The sequence below is a fragment of the Scyliorhinus canicula genome, chromosome 6 (genome assembly GCF_902713615.1).
Source record: "Scyliorhinus canicula chromosome 6, sScyCan1.1, whole genome shotgun sequence".
NCBI lineage: Eukaryota > Metazoa > Chordata > Chondrichthyes > Carcharhiniformes > Scyliorhinidae > Scyliorhinus > Scyliorhinus canicula.
The window spans coordinates 127,157,616-127,185,135 of NC_052151.1; the positions used below are offsets into that span (position 1 = coordinate 127,157,616).

Here is a 27,520-nt window from a genome sequence, read left to right on the forward strand (position 1 = left end):
TCAATCCTGCATGTATCTCAATATTTCCCCCTGTTCCAGCCCATACTTCGCTTCCAGCTCCTTCAATCCTGCAAACCGACCCCCAAGAAACAAATCTTTTAGTGTCCTAATTCCTTTCTCCTCCCATCTCCGAAAATTTCCAGCCCACTTCCCTGGCTCAAATCTGTGGTTCCCCCGAATCGGCATTTCCCTTGGCCTGCACCAACCCGAAGTGCTGTTGAAACTGCCTCCAGATTCTCAATGAAGCTATTATTACCGGACTCCCTGAGTGTCTCCCCGTGGCTGGCGGGAGCGGCGCTATAGCTAGCACCTTCAATCCCGACCTTCTACACAAACTCTCCTTCATTCTGACCCATTGGGAATCAACCCCTCTGACCCAGCTCCGTACCTTCTCCACTGTGGTGAACGTAATGTACTACCCATTCACCACTGTATTACACTATCACGCTGTTGCCCATGTGGGTTCCACCTATGGACCACTGTACAATATTACACAGAATGTATCATGTTGGTGCCCTTGTGGGCTCCGCCCCTGGCTCCGCCCCTTGATGGGAGGTACAAGGAGCAGCTGGCCTCTCACTAGCAGATCAGTTGCAGGCAGGCACTGTTCTAGTCGATTAAAGCCACTGTTCACTTCAACTCTCAGTCTCGCGTGAATTGATGGTCGTATCAATTTAATCGACTACAACACCACAATGGAATCGGCCCTCAAACCTGACTGACTGGAACTCGACTCACAGGCCGCGGAAGCCAAAGGGATTTTTTCCCCTGGCTCCACGGTTTCGAGGCCTACCTCGCCGCCTTCTCCTCGCCTTCCGTCACTGACGATCAGAAGCTGAGCCTCCTCCACGCCCGAAGAGCCATCAAATCTCTGTACAACTCGAGGAAGCCTCCACATACGCGGACGCCCTCGCGATGGTGAAGCACTTATACGTAAGGCCGGTGAACGAGGTGTACGCGCTGCATATCCTCACCACTTGCCGCCAATGTCCCAGGGAATTGCTGGAGGAGTACCTATGCAACCTCAAAGTCCTCGTTCAAAGCTGCAACTACCAGGCTGTCACGGCCTCTCAACATATGGAACTCGCCGTCCGGGACGCCTATGTGGTTGGAGTCAGGTCCAATTACGTCAGACAGCGCCTGCTCGAGAAAGGCGCCCTCGACCTAGAAGAGACGGTAAAACTAGCCACCTCCCTAGAAGTAGCGTTCCAAAGCCTCACCGCGTTCCCGTCTGATCACGTGACCCCCTCGTGGACCCCCGACCAGAGAGTACCCCAGGCCTGTGCCGCGCAGCTGCCCGCCCAACCCGGGGGGGCTACCCTGCTATTTCTGCAGCCAACACCAGCACCCCAGGCAGCACTGTCCAGCTTGGAACGCGACCTGTAGCGACTGCAGCAAGAAAGGACACTTCGCCAAAGTTTGACTGTCCAGGTCCAAATCCTCCAAGTCGCAGGCCCGACTCTCAGACTCACAGGCCCACAGACCCCGCAGCATGGCTGCGTGCCTGCCGGCTCCGCCCCCTCCGGACGCGTAGTCTGCCTCGTGTTGTCCGTGGGGGCAGCCATCTTCTTTTTTTTAATAAATGTTTTTATTGGGTTTTTTTGAACAAGGTATAATTACCGTTATGTACACAGAATAAGAAACACATATATATATATACACACATTTAGAGAAGGGCACACCCCAACATAAAAAAAAATACAATAACATATGAAATGGAATAACTGGTGGAGTATTGTGCACCAGCTCGACAGCGGCATCTCTGTACATCTGGCAAAATTACCCACACCACATAAGTAGGCGACTGCCTGCGCGGGGGGGAGACTGGGGGGGCAAGCACACCCTTGGGTGCCGGAGAGAAAATCACAGTGTGCGATATTTGGCTGCGCTGTGTGTTGTTGTCGCCCGCCCTTCCCGCACGGGTCTCGCTGCCGTCCCACGCTCGCCCCCGCTTCTGCCTCTCCTCCCATCCTCCATCTCCAGTTTCCTCGTTCCCCGCTCCTGGATATGTCATGCACGTTTTGGCATCCCGTGTCCTCCCTCCGGCTCCCGCTTCCCTGCCCCCCGCCGGCCCTCCTCTCCCGTTCCCCCCCCCCCCCTCCCCGGTTCGCCTCCCTCTCCCCAGGTTTAGCTGACTTCCTCCCCCCCCCCCCCCCCGTGGTTTGCCCCTCCCTCTCCCTCCTCAGGTTTAGCCGTTCTCCCTCCCAGTCCATCTCTCCCCTCCAAGCCCCGGATACCTTCCCCCGACTCCCGACCATTTTCCCCTGATTCTTGGCCATCCGGCTATTCTTCCTCTTGTTCGTTGGCCACAAACAGGTCCCGGAACAGTTGCATGACTGGCTCCCACGTTCTGTGGAAGCCGTCGTCTGACCCTCGGATGGCGAATTTGATTTTCTTCATTTGGAGAGATTCCAAGAGGTTGGACAGCCAGTCTGCAGCTTTGGGTGGTGCTGCTGACCGCCAGCCGAACAGGATCATACAGCGGGCGATCAGGGAGGACACCCTGGAAGGCAAGGGTGTCCGCCCTCCTCCCCGGGAATAGATCTGGCTGGTCTGAAACCCCGAAGACCGCCACTATCGGGCATGGCTCCACCCTCACCCCCACCACTTTGGACATAGCCTCGAAGAAGACTGTCCAGTACTCCACAAGTCTGGGGCAAGACCAGAACATGTGGGCGTGGTTGGCCGGGCCGCTTTGGCACCGTTCACATCTGTCCTCCACCTCCGGGAAGAACCTACTCATACGGGTTCTTGTTAAGTGGGCTCTATGTACCACTTTTAGTTGCGTCAGGCTGAGCCTTGCGCACATGGCGGTGGAGTTGACCCTATGCAGTGTTTCGCTCCAGAGTCCCCACCCTATCTCAATCCCCAGGTCCTCCTCCCATTTAGTTTTTGTTGCGTCCAGTACGGTGTCGGCCCTTTCTACCAGTCGGTCATACATGTCGCTACAGTTTCCTTTATCTAGGATACTTGCGTCCAGTAGGTCTTCCAGTAGTGTCGGTCGTGGAGGTTGTGGGTACGTCCTTGTCTCCTTTCGTAAGAAGTTTTTGAGCTGCAGATACCGTAGCTCGTTCCCCCTGGCTAGCCGAAATTTCTCTGTCAGTTCATCCAGTGTAGCAATCCTGGCGTCCGTGTATAGGTCCCTGACTGTCAGTGTCCCTCCGTCCTGCCTCCACCTTTTGAAGGTGGCGTCAGTCAGTGCTGGTGTGAACCTATGGTTCTGGCAGATGGGAGCTTTGTCCGACATTTTGGTCAGGCCAAATTGCTGCCGCAGTTGGTTCCAGGATTGGAGGGTGGCTGTTACCACTGGGCTGCTGGAGTGTTTTTTGGGTGGGGATGGGAGTGCTGCCGTGGCGAGGGCCCGGAGGGAGGCCCCCACGCAGGAGGCCTCCTCCGCGTGCACCCATTCGGCCTCTGGCTCCTGGATGTTCACTCGGCTGTCGCCGCCCAGTGGTAGAATTGTAGGTTTCGGAGGGCTAGCCCCCCCTGGATTTTGTTTTTTGTAGGACCTTCTTTGGGATGCTAGCATTTTTACCCCCCCTTACGAACGACATGATTAGTTTGTCCAGCGCTTTGAAAAAGGCCTTGGGGAAGTAGATCGGAATGGATCTAAACAGGAAGAGGAACCTGGGCAGTACGTTCATTTTGATCATCTGGACTCTCCCCGCGAGGGAAAGTGGGAGTGTGTTCCATCTTTGCAGGTCCTTTTTTACTTCCTCCGTCAGACTGGTGAGGTTCCATTTGTGGATCCCTTTCCAGTCATGGGCTATTTGGATCCCCAGGTAGCGGAATTTGTGTTGGGCTTGTTTGAACGGCAGCCCCTTTAGTGCTGCCCCCCCCCCCCCCCCCCCCCCCCCCCCCTTGTGGGTGTACTGGGAAGATCTCGCTTTTGCTCACGTTGAGTTTGTAGCCCGAGAAGGCTCCAAACTCTTTCAGGAGCGCAATGATTCCGTCCATGCTGCTCTGTGGGTCCGAGATGTAGAGGAGCAAGTCATCTGCATAGAGTGAGACTCTCTGCTCTCTGCCTCCCCTACGGATCCCCCTCCAATTTTTTGCTGCCCTGAGCGCGATTGCTAGCGGTTCGATTGCTAGTGCGAACAGCAGCGGGGACAGTGGGCATCCTTGCCTGGTGCCCCTGTGCAGCTGGAAGTACCGGGAGTTGGTGTTGTTTGTCTGTATACTCGCCATAGGAGCGTTGTATAGGAGCTTTACCCAAGCGGTGAACCCTGTTCCAAGCCCGAACCGCTCCAGTACCTCTATGAGGTATTTCCATTCGACTCTGTCGAAGGCCTTTTCTGCGTCCAGGGAGACGATCACCTCTTGTGTTCTCTCCCCGGAGGGGGTCATTATCACGTTCCGCAGGCGCCTGATGTTCGAGGTAAGCTGTCTACCTTTGACGAAGCCCGTCTGGTCCTCTGTGACCACCTCGGATACACAGTCCTCTAGCCTTTGGGCTAGGATTTTGGCCAGTATTTTGACGTCTGCGTTCAGCAGTGAGATGGGTCTGTAGACCCACATTCCGTTGGGTCTTTGTCTTTCTTAGGTATCAGCGAGATTGAGGCCTGTGCTAACGTGGGTGGCAGTGTGCCCCTAGCTAGCGAGTCTGTGAACATCTCCCGCAGGTGTGGGGCCAGCGCTGTCGCAAATTTTTTGTAGAAGTCCGCCGGGAATCCATCCGGTCCCGGCGCCTTCCCCGTCTGCATGGAGCTAATGCTGTCCATGATCTCTCCCACTGCTAGTGGTGCTTCCAGGTCCCGTTTTCTGCCCTCTCCGACTGGTATGTCCGTCCATCAAGGAACCGGTTCATCCCAGCCTTCCCCGTTGGGGGCTCTGAGGTGTACAGCTCTTGGTAGAAGGCCTTGAAGGTTTTGTTAATCCTCTCTGGTTCTGTTTCCAACGTGCCTCTGGTACCCCTGATTTGCCCAATTTCTCTGGTGGCTGCCTGCTTTCTCAGCTGGTGTGCCAACAGGTGGCTGGCTTTGTCTCCGTGTTCGTACAGGGTCCCGCGCGCCTGGCGGAGTTGGTGCACTGCTTTCCTGGTGGAGAGCAGGTCAAAGTTCCTTTGTAGTTCTTTTCTCTCCGCCAGGAGCTCTACGGTCGGGGCCTCGGAGTATTTACGGTCTACCTCCAGTATGGAGTCGACCAGCTCTGCCTAGCCACACTATCTCTTTGCGCTTTGAAGGCAATGATTTCCCCTCTTAGTACGGCCTTTAGCGCTTCCCAGAACGTGGAGGGTGAGACCTCCCCGTTTTGGTTGTTCTCCTTGTACTCTGCTATGGCCCGCGCTATCCTTTCGCTGAAGGCCTTGTCAGCTAGTAAGGCACCGTCCAACCTCCATGTGGGGCGCTGGGCCCTTCTTGTCTCTAGCTGCACGTCCATGTAATGTGGAGCGTGGTCTGATATCACAATTGCGGAGTATTCCACTCTGTCTATCCCTGGAAGCACTGTTTTCCCCACCACAAAGAAGTCAATTCTGGTGTACACGTTGTGTACTGGGGAGAAGAAGGAGAATTCTTTCTCCCCTGGGTGGGCGAACCTCCAGGGGTCCACTGCCCCCATCTGCTCCATAAAGTGACTGAGTTCCCTTGCCATGTTTGAGGTTTTCCCCGTTTTGGGGTTTGATCTGTCCGTCTTTGGATCCTGTACACAATTGAAGTCCCCCCCCATCATTAGTCGATGCGCCGCTATGTCCGGGATTTCTGCCATGGTCTTTTTGATGAAGCTCGTGTCGTCCCAGTTGGGCGGGTACACGTTGACTAGAACTACCGGTGCCCCATCCAGGGCCCCGCTGACCATGACATACCGCCGCCCCAGGTCTGTAACCGTCTTTGTCGCCCTAAACATTGTCCTCTTGCCGATCAGGATCGCCACCCCCCTGGCCCTTGTCCCGTAGCAGGAATGGTAGGTTTGTCCCACCCAGCCCTTTCTTACCCGCAGTTGGTCCTGCTCCCTCAGATGCGTCTTTTGGAGGAAGACTATGTCAGACCTCATATTTCTGAGGTGGGTGAGGACTCTGGATCTCTTCACTGGGCCGTTAAGTCCCCTTACGTTGCAGGTGATTATCCTGGTGGGGGGCTTCTGCCCCCTCGTTCCTGTGGGATTAACCATACTTATCTGGTGGACGCGCCCCTGCCCTCCGGGGTTTCCCTTTGTCAGGGGGCCGTCCATGATGGCCGCTGTCGCTGCTCTCCCCATGCGATCGGGTCTCTGCGCTCCGGGGTTTCCCCTTGTCCCGGGGGCACCCGCCATGGCCGTCCACTGTGTGTCCGCCACGCGGGTAGTCCCCTGCACTCTGGGGGCCCCCTTCGCCCAGAGACCGTACTGGGTGGGTGCTTGCAGCGGTTCCTTGTTTCGAGCCCTTGGTTGTGACACTTTATAGCCCTGTTCCTTTTCTGGCCTCTTTTGTCCCTCCTTCCCTGCATCCCCCCTCCACGGTCTCTCGCTCCCTGTGTGCCCCCCCCCCCCGGTCTCTCCCTTTTCCCGCCTCCCCCGAATACCCCTCCTTTGCCCCTCTATCCCCTATTCCTGTCCCCGTTTGCTCTCCTGACTTTGACGGGTGTTCCCCCCCCCCCCCCCCCTCCCCTGCCTGGCGCCTTCCCCTCTGTTGGGGGTGCGCTGCGGCCCTGCTTTGTTGCGTGCCCCCGGCACTAGCTTCCCTGCTAGTACGGTGGCCTCCCTCTCGGGAGTTACTGTCTCGCTTCTCCCCTGCCTGGCCTCTACGGTTTTCTGCCCGCTCTTCCCCCATCCTACCCTGCACTCCTCTCGCTTGCTCTCCCTTCTCCATTGCTCTCGTTCCCTCGTGCTGGGGCCTGGCCTGCCACCTGGAGCGGTCCCTCGGGCAGTGGGTTGTTCTTTGTTCTGGGTGTTCTTGCCGGGGAGGGGGGGCTGGCATTGCCTCGCCCCTCCCCACCCCCCCCCGTCGGCGTGTAGTTGGGGCCCTTCGTCCCTACCCTCGCTGGTGGTTTTCCAGCCCATGCTCCTCGACGAACCTATTCGCCTCAGCGGGGGCTGTAAAGAAATATTCCCTGTTTTGGTATGTGACCCAGAGTTTCGCTGGGTACAGCATACCAAAACGCGGTAGCACGGTAGCATGGTGGTTAGCATAAATGCTTCACAGCTCCAGGGTCCCAGGTTCGGTTCCCGGCTGGGTCACTGTCTGTGTGGAGTCTGCACGTCCTCCCCGTGTGTGCGTGGGTTTCCTCCGGGTGCTCCGGTTTCCTCCCACAGTCCAAAGGTGTGCGGGTTAGGTGGATTGGCCATGCTAAATTGCCCTTAGTGTCCTAAAAAGGGTTAGGTTAGGGGGGGGGGGGGGGTTGTTGGGTTACGGGTATAGGGTGGATACGTGGGTTTGAGTAGGGTGATCATTGCTCGGCACAACATTGATGGCCGAAGGGCCTGTTCTGTGCTGTACTGTTCTATGTTCTAAAACGCACTCTGCTCCTGTGGAGAGCTGCTTTTGCTCTACAGTATTGAACTCAGCCCGCCTCCTAGTTATATCTGCCCCAAGATCCTCATAGATTCGAATGGCGTGCCCTTCCCATTTGCAAGCTCTATTTTTCCTAGCCCAGCGCAGGATTGTCTCCCTATCCCGGTACCGGTGCAGTTTAGCTATGACTGCTCTCGGGTGGTCTCCTGCCTTGGGCTTCGGGCGCAGCGACCGATGAGCTCTGTCCATTTCTGGCAGGTTGGGAAAGGTTTCCCTCCCCACTAAGTTGCCCAGCATCTCGGCCATGTATGCTGTGGGGTTTCTACCCTCGCTCCCCTCTGGCAGGCCCACTATCCTGACATTTTGCCTTCTTGAGCGGTTTTCCTGGTCATCTACTCTGCCCTTTAGGCTCCACTGTGTTGTGCCCAGTCTCGTCACCTCCCTCTCCAGGGCCGTGACCCGGTCGCTCATGTCGGTCGCTGCTTTCTCCAGCTCCTTAATGGTCGCCTCATGGGCTTCCAGTTTCTACCCTTGGGTATCCAATTTCTCCTCTAGTCTGGTCAGGGCCTGCTGCACCTCTGTCATGGCCTGCACTGTGGCCTCTATTTCTGCCTTCACCTCTGCCTTGTTTACCTGCTGATGCTCCCTCAGCGCCTCGGTAAAGGCTGCCTTCCAGTTCCAGCTCCCCCTGGCCCGGGGGGGGGGGGGGGGGGGGGTGCACCTGTCGGTCCGGCTCTTTTCGATGCGGCGATATTTCATTCCGCCGCTTCGTGAGCCGATTCGCTCACCTGAGCTGGCTGGCACCTTGCCCCGTCTGCCTCTGGTGCCCCTTCTCCCTCTGCTCTGGCTCTCTTCTGGCATTTTTTCCTCCCCCTTCGCGTTCTTCTTTTCTTCTCCCCTTGTTTTCTTCCCCCCCCCCCCTTTTCCGCACCCTATCTTTGTCTATTCTTTGTCTATTCCCTTTTCCTTCCCTCCTCCCTCCTTTCCTTTGCTACTTGATTTTTCCCCCTTTTATACAACTCCTCTTAGGTGGGCTTGTTTTGGATGGGACAAGAGAGTGCAAGAGAGAGAGAAAAATAAAATAAAAAATAAAAATATATATATATGTATATATTTCCCCCTCCCCTCTCTTTAACAGTTTTCTTTTAAGTTTTGGTTTTGTAAAAGTTCTTCTCTTTTTCTTCCTTTCCCCTCACTCACCCAGGGTAGATTGAGAGAGAGAGAGGCTTCTGGTTCAGAGTCTCTTTGTTCCTGCCTCGTGGTGGTCGCTACCGGTTTGGGGGGGGGGCGGTTGGGTCGGTCCCCGCTGCTCCGTCCGGGTCACCGCTCGTCGCAGCCCACGCTCTCCTGGTGGGGGTGGCTAGGTCGCTGCTCCTCCGTGCCCTCCTTGCCGCAGGCTGGGCCCCGCTCTCCATATGAACGAGGTAATCATCCCTTCAATCTCTAAAAAATGCCTTTGGCAGGAAAATCGGCAGGTTTTGAATATAAACAGAAATCGCGGCAACACATTCATTTTAACCGCCTGTACCCGACCCGCCAATGACAGAGGGAGACCATCCCACCTTGCCAGATCAGCTTTCACTCTCCCCACCAAACTAGAAATGTTGTAGCTACGGATCCCCCCACAATCCCGAGCAATCTGCACTCCCAAGTATCTAAAGTGAGTCCCTGCCCTACGGAATTCAACCCCCCCCCACCCCTGCCCCCACCCCTGGCTGAGACACTACAAAATATTCACTCTTCTCTAGATTTAACTTGTACCCCGAGAAGGACCCAAATACCTGAAGCAGCTCCAGTATTCCCCCTATTGACACACTCGGTTCCGACATGTATAATAACAAGTCATCGGCATATAAGGACACCCTATGCTCTATGCCCCCCCCGCACTATCCCTTTCCATTCCCCTGAACTTCTTAACACGGTGGCCAATGGCTCAATCGCGAATGCAAACAGCAGAGGGGGACATAGGACACTCTGCCTAGTCCCACGGTGGAGAGGAAAGTATTCCGAGCTGATCTTATTTCTGCGGACACTCACCCTCGGCTCCTTATATAGTAGCTTTACCCAGTCCACAAATCTTGGTCCAATCCCAAACCGCTCCAGAACTACCATCAAGTACTCCCATTCTACCCTGTCAAATGCTTTCTCGGCGTCTAATGCCACAACCACCTCTGTTTCCTTCCCCTCCGCCGGTGCCATAATCACGTTCAATACCCTCCTAATGTTCGAAAAGAGTTGCGTCCCTCTCACAAACCTCGTCTGATCTTCACCTATCCCAGGCGAATGACACAGACAGTTACACGGGCTGGAGTTGAGTCTGAGTCCCTGGCGCTGTGAGGCAGCAGTGCTAACCGTTGTGCCACCATGCCACCACTAGAGCCTCGCTGGCCGGTCCCTGTTGTTCTGGGCAAGTTACTGTTATGCAGGGTCCTTCCTGGACCTGAGGAATTGAACAAACGAATGTGATATAACATAGGATTATTAGTTAGAATAATGTAGATGTGAGCCAGTCTGATGGTAGTGAGCTCACAGACAAAGAACAAAGGGATTCAGCAAAGCATGGCTAGGAGGTGGGGGGGAGCCTCGTGCAGGGTGGGGAAAAGGATGCTGGGTAACAAGAGGCCCAGGGTTGAGGAATGCGAAGTGAGCCAATCAGGATATATGGCCAGGTCAGGAGGTGTATAGGATGACCTATGGGAATCTTGTATGTGAAACTTGATGCCATTTGAATGATATGTGCAGAGTTCTCTTTGTCACCGACTTCACTCGCTTCTGGGGCTTCAGAAGACTGCATGTGTTCTGAATCTCTATAGAGCGGGTCAGCCTTGCAAGTTGTTTAAAAATAAATAATACTATACCTACAAATCCCTCTCGAGTTTTATTGAGGCCAGACTGACGGGTAAAGAACTTAATTTGTCAGACCGACCCTGGTGTTCTCACTGCCGTGCATCCGCAACAACAGCAACGGTCATGTAGATCGCCAGCATAGCTGGCTGTAGTCTAATATCCATGTGTCTCACGGTCCGGGGATGTGCAGGTTGGGTGGATTGGCCATAATAGATTGCCCTTAGTGTCCAAAATTGCCCTTAGTATTGGGTGGGGTTACTGGGTTGTGGGGATAGGGTGGAGGTGTTGACCTTGGGTAGAGTGCCCTTTCCAGGAGCTGGTGCAGGCTCGATGGGCCAAATGGCCTCCTTCTGCACTGTAAATTCTATGATAATCTATCACCTTCGGGAGGCACTCCTCTAGCCTACATGCCAGTGCCTTCATCAATATCTTTGTGTTCACGTTAAAAAGTGTTATGGGCCTATACGACCCACACTCCATAGGATCCTTATCTTTCTTAACAGGGTAATCGATGTCTGCCCCAATGTTTGTGGTAACACCCCCTTCCCTATCGCCTCCTCAAACATCCCCACCATCAGTGGTTCCAGCTTATCTTTGAATTTTTTATAATATTCCACCGGAAACCCATCCGGCCCTGCCACCTTCCCCGACTGTATCCTCCCAATCGCATCCTTTATCTCCTGCTCCACTATCGCACCTTCTACTGTAGCCCTGTCCCCCTCCCCTAACCTCGGGTACTCCAGTCCACTTAGAAATTCCTGCATCTCCCGGCTTTCCCAAGGTGGCTCTGACCTGTACAATCTCTCATAGAATTCTTTAAAGACCTTGTTAATCTGATCTGGAGATACCACTAACGTCCCTGCCCTGTCCCGCACCTGGACAATTTCCCTTGCCGCAGCTTTCGTATGGAGCTGACCTGCCTTCTCTCCATGCTCGAAAACTGCACCCCTTGTTTGCCTCAATTGGCGTACCGCCTTCCTGGTAGATAGTCGGTCAAAGCTTGCCTGGAATTCCTTCCTCTTTTCCAACTTTGCTGGGTCCCCATCTTCTGCAAATCCCCTATCTACCTCCAGCATCTAATCTATTACCCTGTGATGCTCTGACCTCTCCTCTTTGTCTAGCCTAACCTTGAACGAGATCACCTCCCCCTCACCACCGCCTTTAAAACCTCCCAGACAACCGCCTTCGACACCTCCCCGTGCAGTTAAAACCTACATATTCCTCAATACTTTTTCAATTTTGTCGCAGAACCCTCGGTCCCCCAACAGTGTATATTTGTACTTAAGATGTGGGAAAGATTTCAATAATTATCCATGCCCAGCTGCCTTAAGATGAGACCATTCCCTTGAACTGCCACAGCACTTATAGTACTCATATTCATCTGATGATTTTCCACTGCCGCTCCGTTCCTTGTACCTGTGTATGGTTGGCTCTTTGTGGTTCAATTCGCATCTATCTGAACATAGCCACTGCATCTATAAAAATAGCTTATCTTTATTTCTCCATTCCTCAATACTGTCACTTATCTATCTACTTGTTGCCGTTCAACGGGATATGGCGCTCGACTCATCGATTGACAGTTCCAACGCGCCACAGCAAAAAACCGCACCGACCTCCTCAGAAGGCAAACACGGAACACAACTGACAGAGTACCCTTCGTCGTCCAGTACTTTTCTGGGGCGGAGAAACTACGACATCTTCTTCGCAGCCTTCAACACATCATCAATGAAGATGTACGTCTTGCCAAGGTCATCCTCACACCCCCACTACTTGCCTTCAAACAACCGTGCAACGTCAAACAAACCATTGTTTGCAGCAAATTACCCAGCCTTCAGAACAGCGACCACGACACCACACAACCCTGCCAGAGCAATCTCTGCAAGACATGCCAGATCATCGACATGGATACCACCATTACACATGGAAACACAACCTACCAGGTACGCGGGACAGACTAGTGCGACTCGACCAATGTAGTCTACCTCTTACGCTGCAGGAAAGGATGTCCCGAAGCGTGGTACATTGGCGAGACCATGCAGACACTGCGACAACGAATGAACGGGCATCGTGCGACAATCACCAGGCAGGAATGTTCCCTTCCAATCGGGGAACACTTCAGCAGTCAAGGGCATTCAGCCTCTGATCTCCGGGTAAGCGTTCTCCAAGGCGCTCTTCAGGACACGCGACAACGCAGAATTGCCGAGCAAAAACTTATAGCTAAGTTCCGCACGCATGAGTGCGGCTTCAACCGGGATCTTGGATTCATGTCGCATTACATTCACCCCCCACCATCTGGCCTGGACTTGCAAAATCCTACCAACTGTCCTGGCTTGAGACAATTCACACCTCTTTAACCTGGGGTTACCCCTATCTCTGAATCTGTAATGAATTGATTACCTGCAAATGCTTGCATTCCAAGCATTGTCTGGCATCTCTGACTTTGTCTATATAAATGTTTCTGGAACATACCTCTCCATTCACCCGAGGAAGGAGCAGTGCTCCGAAAGCTCGTGTTTGAAACAAACCTGTTGGACTTTAACCTGGTGTTGTAAGACTTCTTACTGTGCTTACCTCAGTCCACATCATCTCCACATCATTGCTCTGATAATAAGTAGTCAACTACTTCTGGATTATCACAATGACATCAAATATTGAATAAGGCACAAATGGGAGGAGTGAAGACTTTACCAACATATTCCCCTTTTCTTTCCGCAGATTCAATCATCCTTCCTGGACATTATATTGAGCTGAGTTTTCAAACTTTGACATTTCCATCCACAAATAAGATTGCTTACTTCAATTTTAGAAAATTGTCCTCTCCTGCTTCAACCTCAGCCCTCTGTCACTGAAATGTGCATGCTTTTATTACCTCCAAGTCCAACTAACTCAGTGTTCCTTCATAAACGCTAAATTTCTAAAATGACACTTGTAATGTCCGAATCTTTATTGTTTCATTTTACCCATCATTAGAATACCATTACCACAAAGACCGTCTTCACTAAAGAGGATGTTGCCAATAGAGCAAGGAGGAAGCAGTAGCAATATTGGATCAGATATAAATTGATACAGAGTCATTTACCAGGTTAGCAGTCCTCAATGTAGAAAAGTCTATTTGGGATGCATTCCTGGTTAGGGAGGGAACTAATGGTGGTAGTTATAGAGGCTCAAGTCACAATTTTCCAATTATGCTTGGATATGGGGGATGGTGCCTAGAGCACTGGAGAATTCCACATGTTGCACCGTGTTCAAAATGAAAGGGAGCAAAATGAACCCAGTAACTACAGGCCAGTCAGCCAAATGTCGGTGGTAGTAAAATGGTTAGAGACAATTATCCAAGGCAAAATCAATTAGCATTTGGAAAAGTATGGACTAACAAAAGTTAACACTGATTCATGAAAAGTACATTGAATATGATCCATTTAATTGAGTTATTTTATGGAGTAAGAGGATTTGTGAGGGTAGTGCGGTATGGACTTTCAAAAAGGAATTTTATAGAGTAATTTTAAAAATTCATTTGTTGGGTGTGGGCATCACTGGCTAGGCCAGCATTTATTGCCCATCCCTAATTGCCCTTCAGAAGGTGGTGGTGAGTTGCCTCTTGAACCGCTGCAGTCCTCAAGTTGTAGGTACACCCACTGTGCTGTTAGGGAGGGAGCTCCAGGATGTTGCCTCAGCGACAGTGAAGGAATGGTGATATATTTCCAAGTCAGGATGGTGAGTGTCTTGGAGGGGAACCTTCAGGTGGTGGAGTTCCAAGGAATCTGCTGCTCTTGTCCTTCTAGATGGTAGTGGTCGTGAGTTTGGAAGGGGCTGTCTAAGGAACCTTAGTGAGTTTCTACAGTGCATCTTGTGGATGGTACACGTCAGCGGTGGAGAGTTTGAATGTTTGTGGAAAGGGGAGAAATCAAGTGAACTGCTTTGTCCTAGATGGTGTTGAGCTTCTTGAGTGTGTTGGAGCTGCATTCGTCCAGACAAGTGGAGAGTATTCCATTACAGTCCTGACTTGTACCTTGTAGATGGTGGACAGGCTTTGGGGGGGGGGGGGGGGGGGGGTTCAGGTGGTGAGTTACCCGCCATAGGATTCCTAGCCTTTCACCTGCCCTGGTAGCCACAGTATTAATCTGGCTAGTCCAGTTCAGTTTCTGATCAATGGTAACCCCCAGGATGTTGATTGTAGGGGATTCAGCGATGGTAATACTATTGAATGTCAAGAGTGGTGTCCAAGATCCTCTCTTGTAGATGGTCATTGCCTGGCACTTGTGTGGCACAGTGGCACGAATATAAATTGCTACTTGTCAGCCCAACCAGGTGTTGCTGCATTCGGACATGGACTGCTTCATTATCTGAGGAGTCGCGCGAATGGTGCTGAACGTTGTGCAGTCATCCACAAACATCCCCACTTCTGACCTTATATCACATTATAGACTTGTTAGCAAAAGCCTGTGAAAACTCTTCTTTCTCCAAAGTTATTTGCACTCACTCCATTGCTGCCTGACAATTGCAGGCTCCTCTGCATTGATGATCCTGGACATTCTATATGGAGCCTGTGCTTTAACAGCTTTCAGTCATTCCCTTCCTTCCGCCCCGTGTGTCCATGACCAAGTACCTGAAATCTAACTTTTGAGTAGCTACAAGTTCCTCCTCCATTTGCACAACGTGTTAATTAAAATCACCATTTGCAGCGGAGGATGTTCGATGAACTGCACATCGCAACCCGCTTGACACCGACTCAGAAGCTCGAGCCCACGGGGCAGCAGTGAAAGGCTGGAGAGCGCCTGCGCCCGCTTCTTGGTTCATTGACAAATATGAGTCACAATGACGAGATGACTCGTCCTCTCCGTATACACATGAGAGCACGAGGCAGCTGGCTCACCAGCGCCTTCGATAGCTCAGATGGTAGAGCGGAGGACTGTAGCTGTTCCGTGGCCATCCTTAGGTCGCTGGTTCGATTCCGGCTCGAAGGACATCATTTTTTTTCCATCCATCGCGACATGGGCAGCCTCGGAGGCAATTAAATGGTCATGAGAACCGAGCAAATGCTGCTCCCGCACCTCCGTCAAACGGTCAAGTTCAGGCCGGAGTGAACGACGTGTGAGACCTTCCACCGTGGCAAGTATCAAAGCTGGTGCCCCCAGACCCCTCCTATCAGGACTCCTGGAATCGCAGGGCGCCGGAGCGATGGTTTAACGGGTCCCAAAGCAGCGCCTCCTCGTGTTAGCTCTGAGGTAAAACAGAACATGCTGGACAGCTGTCAGACCTGAGTGTGTCCAGCATTTTCTGTTTTCGTGTCAGATTCCACCCTTCACCTTTAGCTTTAAAGAATTGGATTGACTGCAGTTAATGTTCATTCTTCAGCCATTTTGGTGCCCTCATCATCATTCGGGGGATTAGCTCAAATGGTAGAGCGCTCGCTTAGCATGTGAGAGGTAGCGGGATCGATGCCCGCATCCTCCAGCTTTTCTTTCTAAAGACAATTAAGATCGCTTTCATTTGATAAATTCAGGCTAATATACTCTTAATTGTGGCATGCGTTGACAGCCTAAATGGCCCAGGAACAGACATGGTTGCAGGCATGGTCAGCCAAGAAGGATAGTCAATGCTCCTAGAATGGAGCACAATATTTTTCCATTTTTTGGTGCAGCTAACACCACCCCATCCACCAATAAACGGTGTCACCAGCTGTCCCTGCAGAGAGCCAGTCCCCACTTAAAAGAGACTTGAAACAGGACTGGCTGATGGAAAAATAAACAGGTAGTGTGAGCGGGAGAGAATGAGGGGTTTTGAGGAAAAGAGCGAGGTCATGAGGAGAGATGCAGGACAAGGTTGGAAGAGAATGAACAGTGAAAAGTGGACACAGGGGCAGGGAGGAGGACAGCAAACTGGGGATTGTGGCGTGAGTAGTGTATGGTGGGTAAGAGATTTGAGTGGGGTTTAGCACAGGGATTGGGTTAGGAAGGTACTGGACAGCAAATTCAGGTGGGGTGACAGTGGGTGGGGGGCATAGAGGATGGTGGACAAACTATTGGGAGCAGGGGATAGTAAACAGTGGGCAGCGGATTGAGGTGAGAGGCTCGTGAACAGGAGTTTGGGATAGGGTCAGTGGGAAGAGAATTGCGCTGGTAGTGGGCAAGGGATTGGGGTAGTACTCAAAGTTTTGGGGCGAGGAGGGAGTGTGGGGGGGGGGGGGGGGGGAGGGGGTGTAAAATTTAGTCCGGGGAGTCGCAGTTTCCCCAAAAAAGGAGTTGAAGTCATCAGTGTTTTCCAACCAGTTCATTAAGAAGTAAAAGTCAAGAAACACTATGTAAACTAGATAGGCAGAAAATACATAATATAACAGTGGAGAACGGTTCACCGGTCCCAGATCAGATAAGCCGCTGGGGGAAGCAGGTAGGAGATGCTGTTCTCCATAAATTGGTAGCCCTCTCAGAACCTGGTCCCTGATCTGACAAATAGAGGGAAGAAGTGGCATGGCGATAATCTCTGGAGGTGGCAGTCTCTTCCGCTCTCAGTCTTCTTAAACTAAGTGTAAGTGTAATCCAAAATCAGCACGGATTGAATTCAAGAAGCATGGATCCTCTGCCCAAAATATTTTTCCCTCCTCTTGTGGGAGCCCATTTATATGCCTTATTTCTAGGGCTGGTGAATGGTATGATCCAATCACCTTTTGGATATTCACTTTACAATGGAGAGATATTCAAGGTAGATCTCTCCAGTTTCCGTCCGAACCCCATGAAGTAAGCCACATTCTGGCCTTTCACTTAACCTTTCCTCAGACAGTTGGTTTTAGATATAGGTCATGAGATCTGATCTTATCAGGCTTCAGGAATGTCTTGTGCCAGGGCCTTATGCTAGAATCATGTCCTTGGCAGAAATGATAAGCTGCCTTGGGGAAAATCACGGATGAGTGACCCTTCCCCCACACAGTGCAGGCTTCTGACTGACCCCATTTGACCCAGACAGGAAGGTTCAGAAGTCCATAGGGAAAATTCTGCCCTAAAGAACAGAAAAAAGGAAAACAACAGCAAGTTGTATTTCTGCAGTATATAAATACAGAGGATTCTGGAAATGCTCAGCAAGTCAGGCAGCATCTGTAAAAAAAAAAGAAATAAAATCACCAACTTCTGATGAAAAATAATCAATCAGAAATGTTAACTTTTATTCTCTCTTTCTCTCCCACAGATGCTGTTTGACCTGCTGAGTATTTCCAGAATTTTCTGGTTTTGTTACAAATTTCAGTCAGGGACTTCATAGGTGTATTATGAAATAGAATTTGACGCTGAGCCACATAATGTTTGGCTGTTAGTAAGTTTGCAGTTTCTGCTAATTTTGTCATTGACATATGTTGGAACCAACAATTCTACAGACACGTGCTTGTAGGATTAGAATAGCAGTTTTAATATACTCACAACAGAGCCAGCCTATTAGCCATTGAACTTTCGGTGAACTGGCCGGCTGACCATGTGGCACTGATCTTTATACAGCAGCTTCCGGGGGAGGAGTCCTGGGCAGAGCCAAGGGAGAAGCCCCGTACAACTCAAGCATTCCCAGAGCTACTCCCCCTGGAGGACAGGTAGTGCAACTGCACTTACAATATAGACACATGTATATACAGATTATAATCCGGTGTGAATCACATTCACCACAACATATTAACCACAACGATATAGGCTACCCCTTGATGTGGGGACAGATTGAGCTTCCTGCTATCACTTGGCTGACTTCCTCTTTGATATATTGTTTTCTTCCTGGGTGGGACTGTGGCTGATTGCTGTTAATAACCAATACCTTCTTTGATGATCACCTCCTCATTCTGGCTTGCTAATCCCTTTTGTTCATGTGAGAAATTAAAATAGTTTTCAGACACTTTATAAGATTACTCAGTCAGTTTAAATTCTTAACACTCCTTAGTTTTTTTTACAAGTTTGTTCCTGACTCTTTCTCTCCTTTCCACAGGGATGTCCTGAGGGATTCAGTTCTTTCTCCCTGACCTGAAAGCCTCCTGTCTTTTGATTTTGAGGACAAACATGAAACTAAATCTCTGTGATCAAATAAAAGAGAATTGCCATGGTTTTGACATTTCCATTCAATTGGACAGGTATGTGGCAAAACATTTGAGTCAGTTTCATCCCTCTTCATGTTTCTTGCCCATTACATATAACCAGGGGCTCATCACCTTGACTTCCAAGTCTTCTGGGGCAGCATGGTAGCATAGCGGTTAGCATTGTGGCTTCACAGCACCTACTGGGTCACTGTCTATGGGGAGTCTGCAAGTTCTCCGCCTGTCAGCGTGGGTTTCCTCCGGGTGCTCCGGTTTCCTCCCACAGTCCAAAGACGTGCAGGTTAGGTGGATTGGCCATGTTAAATTTCCCTTAATACTCAAAAAGGTTATGAGCGGTTATTGGGGTAAGGGGATAGGATTGAGGTGAGGGCTTAAGTGGGTCAGTGCAGACTCGATGGGCCGAATGGTCTCCTTCTGCACTGTATGTTTTATGTTCTTCAAAACTCCTGTTTATTTCACAAACAAATTGATTTCCTCAAACTCCTTGGCTTGCAAATTTGACAAGTTTACCATCCTGTGACATCATGTTAATCAACCATTTGATGCCAGTCTGCAGAAACCATTTCTTTCCCTTAACAAGCTCTCCAGCTCCATTCCATTCATCGTGTCTGTGCTGACTCTCTGCAGAGCAACTCAGTTATTCCATTCACCTGCCTTTTCCTCATGGCCCTTAAAATATCTCTAAAATGGCCTGGATTTCATGTTCAGTGGCTAAGCAATGGTATTTTCTGCTGACCTTGACCTAATGTGACCTGATGGGGGAGAAAAATATGAATTTCAATGTCCAAGCTAGAGGATTCCCTCATGTTGTAAACTCCAATGTAGCTCTCCAGTGTTCTCTAAGGTGGGTGCAAAGGGCAGGGCACATTGGTACAAATATTCAATTCATGGTTCATGTGTTTTAGCATATAAATTTTAATTTTTGAAATTAACTTTAACTGTAGGAAATCAGCTAAATGTAATCAAAGCAATGTTACAGCCTATTCCATTTAGTAGTTTGGGGTCTTAAGGGGTCAACAGCTAGAAAGATAAGAGCTATGAAACAGCAGGTGAACTTACTTAACGAAAGAACTGGAGATGATGTCTGAAAAGCTTGCAAGAACAAGGGCAGTCCAAAGAATTTTTGTTTAGGCAGTTGGAGCTCAATTATTTTAAAACATTCAGGGGACCCCTATTTACTTTCTCAGATGAAAGAAGAAATTGTAAATCAGGAATAATTAACCTAAAGGTCAGTTTGAGGTAATGTCAGAGCATGGTATATCATTGAGGAGATGGGTGGAGCTTAAGAAGGTTTCTGGTTTAAATTTATCTGTGCATTTGCTGGAAAGTTTTTTTAAAATAAATTTAGAGTACCCAACTCATTTTTCCAATTAATGGGCAATTTAACATGCCCAATCAACCTACCCTGCACATCTTTGGGCTGTCTGGGCGAACCCATGCAAACAGGGGGAGGATGTGTGAATTCCACACGGACAGTGGCCCAGAGCTGGGATCAAACCTGGGACCTTGGTGCCGTGAAGCTGCAGTGCTATCCACTGTGCCACTGGGCCACCCCCGCTGGAAAGATTTTTAGTTGAAACTAGGACCTGGTGTGTGCAGTTTGCAGCTCACTAAGGAAACTTAGCCAAAGTAAATGACCGCTAAAGCTGCGATTCCCGAGGGTGGAGGAGGAGCAGGTGGAGGGAACTGGGGGCGCCGATCGAGCTGGAGGAGGTGGTCAAAGGGATAGGGAGCATGCAGTCGGGGAAGGCGACGGGGCCGGATGGGTTTCTGGCGGAATTTTATAAAAGGTATTTGGACCTGTTGGGCCCCCTGTTGGTCCGGACCTTTAATGAGGCAAGGGAGGGGGGGGGGGGGGGGGGGGGGGGCTTTGCCCCCAACTATGTCACAGGCGCTGATTTCCTTGATCCTGAAGCGGGACAAGGACCCTCTGCAGTGCGGGTCATATAGGCCGATTTCGCTGCTGAACGCCGACGCTGAGCTGCTGGCAAAGATCCTGGCCACTAGAATAGAGGATTGCATACCCGGAGTCATTCACGAGGACCAGACGGGGTTTGTGAAGGGAAGACAGTTGAATACGAACGTGCGAAGGCTCCTCAATGTCATTATGATGCCGGCCATGGAAGGGGAGGCGGAGATAGTGGTGGCAATGGATGCGGAGAAGGCCTTTGATAGGGTTGAGTGGGGAGTATTTGTGGGAGGTGTTGAAGAGGTTTGGGTTTGGGGAGGGGTTTATCTGGTGGGTGAGGCTGCTCTACGAGGCCCCGATGGTGAGTGTAGCCACAAATAGGAGGAGGTCGGAGTACTTTCGGCTGTACCGGGGGACGAGACAGGGGTGCCCCCTGTCCCCCTTGCTCTTCGCGTTGGCGATTGAGCCCCTGGCCATGGCATTGAGGGAGTCAGGGAACTGGAGGGGCCTGGTGCGGGGTGGGGAGGAGAATCGAGTGTCGCTGTATGTGGACAACCTGTTGCTGTATGTGGCGGACCCGGTGGGGGGGATGCCGGAGGTGATGAGGATTCTTAGTGAATTCGGGGGTTTCTCGGGGTATAAGTTGAACCTGGGCAAGAGTGAGTTGTTTGTGGTGCGGGGATCAAGAGGAGGGGATTGGTAGGCTCCCATTGAAGAGGGCAGGGAAGAGCTTTAGGTACCTAGGGGTCCAGGTGGCTGGGAGCTGGGGAGCCCTGCAGAAGCTGAACCTCACAAGGTTGGTGGAGCAGATGGAGGAGGAGTTTAAGAGGTGGGATATGTTACCGCTGTCAATGGCGGGGAGGGTGCAGTCCGTTAAGATGACGGTGCTCCCGAGGTTTTTGTTCCTGTTCCAGTGCCTCCCCATCCTTATCCCGAAGGCCTTTTTTTAGGAGGGTCAACAGGAGTATCACGGGATTTGTGTGGGCGCATGGGACTCCGAGGGTGAGAAGAGTGTTCCTGGAACAAGGCAGGGATGGGGGGGGGCTGGCGTTGCCCAACCTCTGTGGGTACTATTGGGCTGCCAACGCAGCGATGGTGCGTAAGTGGGTAATGGACGCGGAAGGGGCAGGATGGAAGAGGATGGAGGCGGCGTCATGTGTGGGCACGAGCCTGGAGGCGCTGGTAACGGCGCCGTTGCCGCTCCCTCCAACAAGGTATACCACGAGCCCGGTGGTGGCGGCTACCATCAAAATTTGGGGGCAGGTTTGCGAGCTTGGGGGAGTTAGAGGGGAAGTTTGTGCTCCCCCCGGGGAACATGTTTAGGTACATGCAGGTGAGGGCGTTTGCCAGGCAGCAGGTGGAGGGGTTCCCCTTGCTGCCCCCATGAGGGGTGCGGGATCGGTTGCTCTCGGGGGTGTGGGTCGGAGGAGGGAGGATTTCGGACATATACCGGGTGATGCAGGAGGTAGACGAGGCCTCGGTGGAGGAACTGAAGGGTAAATGGGAAGAGGAGCTGGGTGAGGAGATTGAGGAGGGGACGTGGGCGGATGCCCTGGAGAGAGTGAATTCCTCCTCTTCCTGTGCGAGGCTTAGCCTCATACAGTTCAAGGTGCTGCACAGGGCCCACATGACCGGGACGAGGATGAGTAGGTTTTTCGGGGGCGAGGACAGGTGTGCTAGGTGCTCGGGGAGCCCAGCGAACCACGGCCATATGTTTTGGGCGTGCCCAGCGCTGGGGGAGTTTTGGAAGGGGGTAGCAAGGACGGTGTCGACGGTGGTGGGATCCAGGGTCAAGCCAGGCTGGGGACTCGCAATTTTTGGGGTTGCAGTGGAGCCGGGAGTGCAGGAGGCGAAAGAGGCCGGTGTTCTGGCCTTTGCGTCCCTAGTAGCCCGGCGGAGGATTCTTCTTCAGTGGAAGGATGCGAGGCCCCCAAGCGTGGAGGCCTGGATCAATGATATGGCGGGGTTCATTAAATTGGAGAAGGTGAAATTTGCCCTGAGGGGATCAGTACAAGGGTTCCTTAGGCGGTGGCAGCCTTTCCTGGACTTCCTGGCAGAACGGTAGGGAAATAGGCCGGCAGCAGCAGCAACCCGGGGGGGGGGGGGGGGGGTGGGGGGGGGGGGGATGGGGGGGGGAGGGAGGGATGGGGGGGGGGGGTTTGGATCGGGGGGAGGGAGAACTGTGTACATAGGTCTGTGGGATGTGGCTGGTGTTATCTCTTTCCCTTTTGTCGTTGGGTATTTATTTGTTTTGTTTTTTCTCTTGTTTGTAGTTGCTTTTGAATTTGGGTGGGAATTGTTCTTGTGGTGTTACCGCGGTTATTTTGTTAATAGAGTTGAGCTGTTTATATTTTGTAAAAATTTCAATAAAAATTATTTTTTTTTAAAAGTAAATGACCGTTAGATAGACCTGCACTGTAAGCAGAGTAAAGAACTAATGTAATCATTGATCACCTGGAATGCAGATGAGCCATAATCTCAATTTGAATCTTATGAGGAATCGGAAGCTTGAAGCTTGCTTAGTTTTAAACAAGTAGAACAATCTACAATGGGTCACACAGTACCTTATTGCAAAATAAAGTAATCCTGTAAATTAGCTTGAAAGTACTGAAAAGTAACCAGAACAAGGAACAGAGGGATGGTGCATGAAATTTAACCTCTGTAAATAGCTGGTGATGAAGAGAATTCTCCAGAGGACTTTGGCAGACTTATGGTTGTTCCCTATGTAAATAAATAACTTTAAGATATCGTATCATGTAAGATGAATCTTGGGGTGAGTAAGGGGCAAGTAAGAAGTAAGACCATGGGCTTTGCATATATGGGTACAGTTATAAAATTATTTGTATTTGCTTTGTTGAATTTGTTCTATGTACTATAAGTTTTGTGTTTTGGTTAAAAAGATTGAAACATGCACAGTGGTTACCACCGTTGCTTCACAGCGCCAGGGACCCAGGTTCGATTCCCGGCTTGGGTCACTGTCTGTGCTGAGTCTACGCGTTCTCCCCGTGTCTGCATGTGTTTCCTCCGGGTGCTACGGTTTCCTCCCACAATCCCGAAAGGACATTCTGAATGCTCCCTCAGTGTACACAAAAAGGCACTGGAGTGTGGCGATAAAATAAAAGGTGAAGGGTCGCATAGCTAAAAAGGTAATGGAAGGGCTTCCATGTTCCCCTTTTGTCCCCCCCCCCCCCCCCCCCCCCCCCCCCCCACCACCACCACCACCACCACCACCTCTATGTGATTAAGGAAGTAAAAGAAAGGGTGTCGGTCCTCTTCCCCATATGTAGTTCTGGCTGATCCAAAACCCTGAAGACTACCACTCTGGGCACAGCTCCACCAGAACCCTCATAGCCTTCAACATCGTCTCGAAGGAAGCAGTCTAGAACCCGACAAGTCTGGGGCAAGCCCAGAAAATGTGGGTGTGGTTGGCCGGGCCGCCCTGGCACCATTCACACTTGTCCTCCACCTCCGGGAATAATCTGTTTATTCCAGTTCTGGTTAGGTGCACTCTGTGCACCACTTTGAACTGTATGAGGCTTAGCCTTGCATGGGAGGAGGTGGCATGGGCCCTGCTCAGTGCTTCACTCCAAAGTCCCCACCCTACGTCCGTCCCTAGTTTGTCCTCCCATTTTTGTCTTGCGCCGTCTAATGGTGTCCTCACCCTTTCTAACAGTCGTCTGTAAATGTCCCCATAGTTCTCCTTCTCCATAATGTTCCTCCACCATTGTGTCACTCAGGGCCCTAGGATACTTCGTCATCTCCTTGCGGAGAAGGATTCCAATTTGTAAATGTCAGAGCTCCTGTCCGTTCAGTAGCTCCAGTCTCTCTATCAGCTTGTTAAGAGATGCAAGTCTGTCCCCCGTGTAAAAGTCCCTAAAGCGAGTGTCCTTGTCCTGTCGCCACTTCTTAAAAGTGGCGTCTAGCATGCCTGGTGGGAATTTATGGTTACCGCAGATGGGGGCCATGGTGGACACCTCAGTTAAGCCAAAGTGCTGTCTCATCTGGTTCCAGGTTTTTAATGTAGCAGCCACCACTGGGCTGGATGTGTACTTTGCCGGGGGATGGAAGCACTGTCGTGGCTACGGCTCGGAGGGTCGTTCCAATATAGGAGGACTCCTCCATTTCCACCCATTCCTTGTCTGGCTTCCTTCCCCATCCCCTCATTCTCTCGGCTGTGGCTGTCCCCCCCCCCCCCCCCCCCCCCACACACACACACAAATGCCATAATCATTTCATCTATCCGTCGGAAAAAACCCTTTGAGACTGTTATAACCTGCCTGCTTACCATTGGCTGGGGACTAATGACAATCCCACAATCCTGTGGGAGTATGAGCTTCCCCAATGAGGGAGGCGGAGAAATCATTAGCAGGCTCCCTGCATAAATAGAGCTGGCCAGTTTGGAACCAGGGAGAGAGAGGAGTTGGCAGCAAGGGAAGTTGCTGCTGCTGTTGTATATATATAATATATATATATATATATGTTATTGTAAATAAATGTTATTTCTTTGTATCCTGAAAACTTGTGCTGGATTCTTCGTGGCCCTCACAAAACTGGCGACGAGGGTTAAAGTGAATAGCTGTCTACACTGCTGAAGCCACCTCCCTGGATTTTTGTTGGATACAGGTTGGAAGTTGTTTTCTATTACACCATGCCTCTGTATGGACGTTTGGATGTTTTTGATGCTGCGCTGGAAAGTTGGAACCAGTACGCACAAAGGATGCGTTACTATTTCCGGACAGACAACATCACCGAAAACGAGTGCCAGGTGGTCATATTGCTCACCGCCTGCGGCCCGCATACTTTTGGAGTGATTAGGAGCCTTATGTACCCAGCTGCGCCAGACACCAAAACGTTTGATGAATTTGTGAACTTAGTGGGGCAACATTTTAACCCAACCCCATCCATGATAGTCCAACTGTTTAATACCGCTGAGAGGACCCCAGGAGAATCCCTTGCCGACTTTCTATCCAGGCTACGCAGGATTGCGGAGTACTGTGACTATGGTGAGACCTTGTCAGAAATGTTACTCGACCGTTTGGTTTGCGGTATTAACAATGCGGCCACCCAGAGAAATTTGTTAGCCAAGCCAACATTGACTTTTCAACAGGCCATTCAAATAGTATTGTTCCGAGAGAGTGCAGAACGAGGAGTGGAGGAGCTACAGGGAATGGAGGTGCATGCCTTGGGGCGCAACCCCTTCCGTCCGAAAACGTCCCCCCGCACCCCTGCTGTACCTTGGGCGAGGCGACGTCCGGATTGACGCCAGTGGCCATCAGATATTCCTCCTTGAAGGGAGCCTTTTCCAGAACCAATGGATGAGGAGCCATGTCCGTGTCAGACTTGTAGGTGCCGGCCCCGTCACGGACGCCGGACCTGGGGGCGCCAGAGGCGCCGTCATTCCAACCGAAACTGGGGCCAGCCCAGGGGCCGTACCTTTCATTTGGATGAACCTGCGGCGACTACTCCCGAGGACGTGGAGATGGAGGATGACTGCCTGCAGCTGCATTGTGTGGCAGCGCCCAGTGTGGCCCCCATTAAAGTGACAGTACGGGTCAATGGTCACCCGCTTGAGATGGAGTTGGACACTGGCGCAGTGGTCTCCGTGATCGCCCAGAGGACATTAAACCGCATCAAGCGGGGATACAGACCCTTACATTAACCGACAACAGGCCAGGTTGGCCACCTACACGGGGGAACCATTGGGCATTGCAGGAACTATGATGACCCCTGTTGTTTATGGATGCCAGGAGGGGTGTTTCCCACTTATCGTGGTGCGCGGCCATGGGCCCAGCCTGTTGGGTCAGGATTGGTTGCGCCATTTGCGGTTGCAGTGGCAGCACATCCTCCAAACAGTTTCTGGAGGGTTGACTGAGGGGCTAGGACGATACCCAGATGTATTCCAGCCCGGTTTGGGGAAAATAAAAGGGGCTGTAGCCCGTATCCAAATCGAACCAGGAGCCACGCCGCGCTATTTCCGGGCGTGCCCGGTGCCTTACGTCTTGCTTGAGAAGATAGAGGGGAGCTCACTCGTTTGGAGACTTTGGATATCATCAGGCCCGTCTGTTTCGCTGACTGGGCAGCACCAATTGTACCTGTAATGAAGCCAGATGCCATAGTTCGCTTGTGCGGCGACTATAAACTTCAGTGAATACGGCTTCCCGACTTGACCGATACCCAATGTCTCGCATAGAGGATCTCTACGCGAAGCTTGCAGGCGGACTCTCGTTCACAAAATAAGATATTAGTCAGGCCTACCTACAGTTGGAGCTGGACCCTGCCTCCCGGCCATATGTAACGATTAATACACACTGCGGCCTGTATGAATATACACGTTTGCCCGTTGGAGTATCCTCTGCCTGCGCTATTTTTCAATGTGTTATGGAGGGCATTTTGAGAGGTTTACCGCGTGTTGCTGTTTACTTAGATGACGTTTTGATCACAGGGACGTCAGAGCAGGAACATTTGGAAAATTTGGAGGCTGTCCTTAGACGCTTTTCGGAGGCTGAAGTCCGTTTACGTTGCAGAAAGTGCGTTTTTCAGGCGAAGGAAGTAGTCTACCTGGGTTATCGGGTGGACTGCGAAGGTTTGCACTCCGTCGCAGAGAAGGTGCGCGCGATTCAACAGGCCCCTGCCCCGACTGACACTTCGCATCTTCGTTCGTTTCTCGGCCTCGTAAACTATTACGGAAAGTTCCTCCCCAATCTGGCAACTACGCTGGCCCCGTTGCACCTTCTGCTAAAGAAGAATCACACCTGGGTTTGGGGTCAGCCGCAAGAAACCGCTTTCCGGTGGGTAAAACAACAATTGTCATCGTCTGGGTTACTAACCCACTATGATCCTGGAAAGCCTTTGCTCGTCACATGTGATGCATCCCCGTATGGTATTGGGGCCGTCCTGTCCCACAAGATGGAGAACGGGGTCGAGCAGCCGATAGCTTTCGCCTCCCGCACACTGACTGCAGCGGAAAAAAAGTACGCGCAGATCGAGAAGGAGGGCCTGGCAGTGGTCTTTGCGGTGTAACGTTTCCACCAGTACGTATATAGCCGCCACTTCACTATCGTGACTGATCATAAGCCTTTGCTGGGACTTTTCAGAGAGGCTAAGCCAATACCGCCCATTGCTTCCGCACGGATCCAGTGCTGGGCTTTGTTGCTCGCTGCATACAAGTATTCTCTGGAGCACAAACCAGGAACCCAGATAGGGAATGCCGGGGTACTGAGCCGATTGCCTTATCGACCGGCCCCATGTTGACCCCCACGACCGGTGAGGTGGTTGCAAA

The 27,520-nt window shown here is 51.5% G+C and overlaps 2 non-coding genes across 2 annotated transcripts; both read left to right on the forward strand.

Annotated features, from left to right (window-relative positions):
• Positions 1-15,151: 15,151 nt before the first annotated feature.
• trnay-gua lies at positions 15,152-15,237 on the forward strand. The gene is given in 2 exon segments: positions 15,152-15,188; positions 15,202-15,237. It is a non-coding gene; the product is annotated as a tRNA-Tyr (tRNA).
• Positions 15,238-15,654: 417 nt separating this feature from the next.
• On the forward strand, positions 15,655-15,727 carry trnaa-agc. Its single transcript has one exon. It is a non-coding gene; the product is annotated as a tRNA-Ala (tRNA).
• Positions 15,728-27,520: the final 11,793 nt, after the last annotated feature.